We start from the raw sequence: 6,017 nt of genomic DNA on the forward strand, positions 1-6,017 counted from the left end.
TTATCAGTGGGTGGCGCAACTAGCATTCCACTTTTGACTACAAACCAGTTTTCTTGCCGTTAAAAATGAAGCATTCGGGAGGCAAAGCGTCTGAATATAAAATTCACCAGTGTATATATATATGCATCATATCCTACGAGATGAAGGAGAAGCAGTGTGAGAATGTCTGGGTCCATGAAACAATTCGGACCCGCAGGAAGCATGGCGGATCACGGATCACGTGCGCTCTACTGTCTTCACTCCCATTGCTAGTCACTGCACCAAGTCGCTCCACACTTGAGGGGTCGCTGGACACGCCCACATCTAGTCGCCAACGGTCGCTGTTGCTCATGTCACCAGAAGTCGCCATCGCACGTTGAAAATGAATGGACTCCGGTCCACTTTGTCGCTGCGAACATATACTCACTGATATGGGTCGGTTTTCTGTAAGGAGTCTCCAGTGTCAGTGCTTCGAAACAGCAGGTTTTTCAGTTTCTTGATAATATGACAAGCTGTTGTTTATATTAACAAAAAGAGAGATAAAAAAGAAAGGCCGGTGAGGGAAGGACTATAACGAGTAAATCTGCCGTGACATAAGTGATAACAGGAACCGACTTGTGTCACGGCTGTTCCACAGCATGAATACATCTCGAATTGTGCAACTTTCTGTCGTATAAAAGGAATAAAACACAATTTGCGACGTGCAGTTTTAGGAAAATAATCCACTTCAGGACGGTATGGATAGCTCCACTTTGCATCAGGACGCATTAAACTACGCCGCCGCTGATTGTGTTCCTGTAACATCCCATCATGTTTTATTCCTTAAGTGTTAATCATAAACATTCGATTTCTTCTCTCTCTATATGGCCTGAGCAGCAAAATCAGTTGGTGAAATCTCAGTAGAGCTGACTCATCCTGACAGAGCCTCTCTCTCTCTCTCTCTCTCTCTCTCTCTATCTCTCCCACTCTCATACACACAAATAACACACACCAAACAAATGCTGTAAGATAGATAACATTCACTCAGAGGACATCGGTGTATCACCTTTCATGGAAGTTCATCTGATGTGGACGGACCATCTCAGAGATCCGTGGTTTGAGTGGACACGTAACGTAACACTGCGTTCAGTAGGAACATTTTTGTACATTCATGTTATACATAATTGTTTGTAGGAATATATATATATATATATATGTGTGTGTGTGTGTGTGTGTGTGTGTGTGTGTGGTGTTCAGTCCGGTTTGGATTTGCACAGCTTAGTGAACTGGGTCACTCCATCAACAATGACCGTAAGTGCCTGTCGGGGAAGTGAAACACACACACACACACACACACACACACACACACACACACACACACACACGCACACACACACAGACTTTGGCTCCAACATATTATATTGGTGTAATATGAGTGCTGTGTCCATTAAGAATAGTTTACAATAATGGGTATATCACAGTGGCTCCCCCTGCTGCTTAAAAGTTCAGTGTGTGTGTGTATGTGATTGTGCCCTGCGATGGATTGGCACCCTGTCCAGGGTGTACCCCGCCTTGTGCCCGATGCGTCCTGGGACAGGCTCCGGGTTCCCCCGTGACCCTGAAAAGGATAAAGCGGTATAAAAAATGGATGGATGGACACTCACAGTCATACATCTGGATTAAAGTGCACATAAACTATCCCTTCAACAGAGTCCAAACATTGCAGAGAAGTCACTTATTTAGTATTTCAACACATACGTTATTCAGAGTTTTAAATAAATAAATAAATACATCTCAGCCTGTGGGGCAACTCTAAAATGATCGATTTAAAGTCTGATCCCATGATAAGACCTTGTCCTCGTTTCTGTTTAGGAGTTTTAATCTGCTCCTCTTCCTCACACTTGCTTCTCCTCGCAGGGGTTTGACCTGACGCTGAGGCTACCGTTGATGCCGTGCGCTAATCAGCCCGAGGAGGAGCGGATTAACATGTTTTTCACGCTTAATGCTGAGTCACGTGTGTCTTTATCCATGACTCGGCAGACTCGGTTCCATCACGATAACACTTTCTTTGTCCTTCCTGATACCGTTAATAAATAATTACACCACAGCAGAGTCGGATCCTTAAATCTGCTTGGTCAGAATGTGTGTATCGATCCACATAATCCAAGGTTTATAAAAGAAGGATTAAAAAGGTGGTGTTATTTAACACAGGAAAACATCTTTGGATTGTGGACATGTTGATGTGACGTTTATGGAAGGGGTCTCCAGTGTGATCGGTTTGTAACAGTCAGTACAGTCAGGTTTTCCACCACAGGAAAGTCTTCAGAACAGTTTTGTATTGTGCGGTTTCTCTGTCACATGACAAGCTGTGTTTTTGTTGTTGTTGTTGTTGTTGTTGTCTTTTTGGCTTACTAACTTTAAGAGTAAGAATACAAAGAAGCTGCTGTGGCGTTGCTACAACACAAGCGACAGTGTCACGTATACCACGTAATGAAGGTTAGGACGGATGCAAGTGCGGATAAGAGCTTTTAATAAAGAGAGGTAGGCAGACAAATCCAAATCATGAGACAATAGCGTGGTCAAAAAACAGGCATAAACTCGGTAAGGCGAGAAACGAGAACAAGAAACGAGAACAAGAAACGAGATCAATGAACATGAAGCGACATGAGGACCAGGGTACAAACGCTTGGTACGGTGATAACACTCAATACTTCGCAAAGAGCGAATGCCTCGAAAGTCCTTTTAAACTGTGGTGTGATTGTGTGTGAGATTGGATGCAGGTGTGCGTGATTAGAATGAATGATTGTTCTGGGAATTGCGGTCCATGGCGGCCATGTTTGTAGGCCGCAGTGCAGGATGGGAAATGTAGTCACTGGTTTGCTGTGATATGACACGACAGTATTAAATATAGCCTTAATATTAACTGAAAGTATGAGGTGTTATCATCAATCATTGGCAAATAGGGCTGGGTGATATATAACCATAGAATATATCTATATCGTGATAAATGATACATTTTTCGGAGATATCGTTGGTATGTTGATGTATTCACAGGGAGCCTGGAACGTATTCCAGGGAACTCAAGGTACAAGACGGGGGGCACCCCGGACAGGGTGCCAACCAACCCATCGCAGGGCACAATCACATTCACACACTACGGACAGTTTGGAAATACAGTCAGACTACAACACAGGTCTTCGGACTGGGGGAGGAAACCTCATGCCACCTCATGGAAGAACATGCCAGCTCCGCCCACACAGGGCAGAGGTGGGATACGAATCCCCAACCCCGGAGGTACCACCATGCCCCTGACATTTTCTTAGTTAAATGTGCATTGGAAAAAAAAAATTAAGGAGGAAAAAAACGGCCAAGAGTTATAAAGAATGGCAAAATGACAGTAAATGCATTTAAAAGCAACCTCTCACATTATCAAAGAGAGAGAGAGAGAGAGAGAGAGAGAGAGAGAGAGAGAGAGAGAGAGAGAGAGAGAATCTGTGAGCACCGATCTGTGTTTCCTTGTCTTTTTTATCTGCTCATAAGTATAAACACCTCTGCTATGACCTTTTCCAAATGTGTATTAATATCTCATTCTAGTTTTCTTCTTCTTCTTCTTCTTCTTCTTCTTCTTATTTAGTGCTCTAATTCCTGTTTTAATAATCAATCAATCCATTTCCATGAATTTAATCATCCATCTGCCTTGATGTTCTTTGTTTTGTGCAGAGTCATGCTACTCTGTGCCTCCATCTAGGGGACACATCTTGAACTGCACAAGCTGTTAAAAAAAAAAATTATTTACGATTCATTCACTTAATTCATTTATTCATTCATTCATTCGTAACCATTAACTGCTTTGTCCTGGTCAGAACCCAGAACCCGGAAGTTCATTTTAAATAAATCTTCTGGTTTCAGGTGAGACACAAAGCTATTTGATGCATGATGGGACAGAGGATTATAGAGACCAACACATATAAGGAAGCACATTTCACAAATATGAACGTGTTTCTAACATTACAGTTGAATTGAATGCATGCATGCATTAGAGGATCAACTCACTGCCTGACTTATCCGACACCCTGTACACACGCATACACACACACTACGGACAATTTAGAGATGCCAATCAACCTACAATGCATGTCTTTGGACTGTGGGAGGAAACCGGAGTACCCCGGGGAAACCCCGAAGCACAGGGAGAACATGCGAACACCGTGCATGCAGGGCGGAAGCAGGAACCGAATCCACAACCCCGTAGGTGCGAGGCAAACTTTATTTTATTATGTAAAGTAAACGCATTGAAAAAAATGATTAACCTGTTGCATCGTACTTGTGCCCGAAGTTCTAACTGATTAGCAATACTTTGCTAGTCTCAATTTGTCTGAAATTACAATTGGTGAAGGTAAAGCCTTAATTACTGTTTTTTTTCAATCGGAAATATTTACACGGTCTAATTTAGTCTTTTTTTTTTTTTTTTTTTTTTTTTTTTTTTTTTTAAAGATTATTCCTTATCAAATTGTTCATTGGTTAAATCCGTTCTGGACACATTTGACTAGAGTAAAACTAGAATAAAAAATGACCAAAAGTCGATCGGTTCTACTGAAATACTTTGCCGAGTCTGCATCCGGACTGCGGTTCACCAGGTCACGACCCCCCGCTCTAGACCCTGTCCTGTTTGTGCTTTTATACACAAATGACAGACTAAACATATCTGTTCATGCTCGAAAATCTCACACTACTCAACTTCCCACAACACATCTTTCTGCCTAAAAAATTACAGTGTGTCCTTTGTACACACACGTACAATTTGTTTCTCTTGTAAAAATCAAGCAAAGTAAGATTTTAAAAGCAACTTTTTTAAATTTCAGAGTGGAAAGAAGGTCATGTGAAGGTCACATCTAGAAAAGAAAGTCTCTGAACAAGAACTGAAGATAAGCCGCCCTCGCCGAGAAAGAGAGAAAAATCGAATGATACTTTTTTCATATAAACAGTAACACAGTACTATAAGGTCCTATAAAAACACAGTACTATAAGGTCCTATAAAAACACAGTACTATAAGGTCCAGAAATGAGCTTTTAATAGTTTGATATTTTATTAATGCCAACATCTTTAGCAAATCAGGAAATAATGAAGCTGCCACAGCTCTAGACTAAATCCAACACAGGATATGTGTGTGGCTGATTTCTGGCTCTCGGTTCTTGCTGTTGAGTGATGTGATGTCACCTTCAGTTCTTTCACAGCTAGAATATGTCCTTTTTTGGAACAAGAACAAATGTTTTGTTCAGTTTCTTGATCGCGCCTCTGTCAAAGGAGGAACAAACACCTTGGTTCAGAGCAGTAACTTTTTTAGGATCTGAAATTGGTGAGGCCTTGAAGTCTGAGAAGTTTAATGGTTGATGCTAGACCTGGTGTTCACAGGTATCCCTGTGATATGGTCATCAGGATGAAATATTCTGATGTAGTTGCTGCCCAATGGGCTATGGTTTCAGCCATGGGGCATGCACACTTGTGAAACCAGGTAATTGGGGGTTTTTTGTTTTGTTTTTGTCTTTGAATATTACTGGTTGCTGTATGAAATTAAGGGTGAACCAAGATCTGACCTGGTTTATTTTGCTTTCATTTGTAAATCACAAATCCCAGCCATTTTAGCTACTTAATAAACCAGATTCAAGTGAACAAAAGCAATGTTCATTAACGATGTTTCACCTGCAGTAGAGTCTAAAATGTGTTGGTTTGTTGTCTCTGTATTTTAAGTCAAAATGTTGAGGTGAATGCAAAGACGATCCCTTTTTAATGGTATACTGTATTATACTTGCATGTTTTGCACATGTCTATACATAACTAACCAAACCTATTTGTCATCCTGAGCTAAACAGCTATTAATTTTTTCCTTGCAGTAGGCTTAAGGGTGAGAATCAATTTGCCAACTTCAGAGAAAATCAACAACCAACTGAAGTGTCAGGAAGGTTTAATGAATAGACCAGAGTTGAATGAAACTCTACTTTAAAGCCTAAACACTGAAAAATAACTTTTAAATATCTGTAAACAGACACTGTACTTGATT

The sequence above is a fragment of the Ictalurus punctatus genome, chromosome 15 (genome assembly GCF_001660625.3).
Source record: "Ictalurus punctatus breed USDA103 chromosome 15, Coco_2.0, whole genome shotgun sequence".
In the NCBI taxonomy this organism is placed as follows: Eukaryota; Metazoa; Chordata; class Actinopteri; order Siluriformes; family Ictaluridae; genus Ictalurus; species Ictalurus punctatus.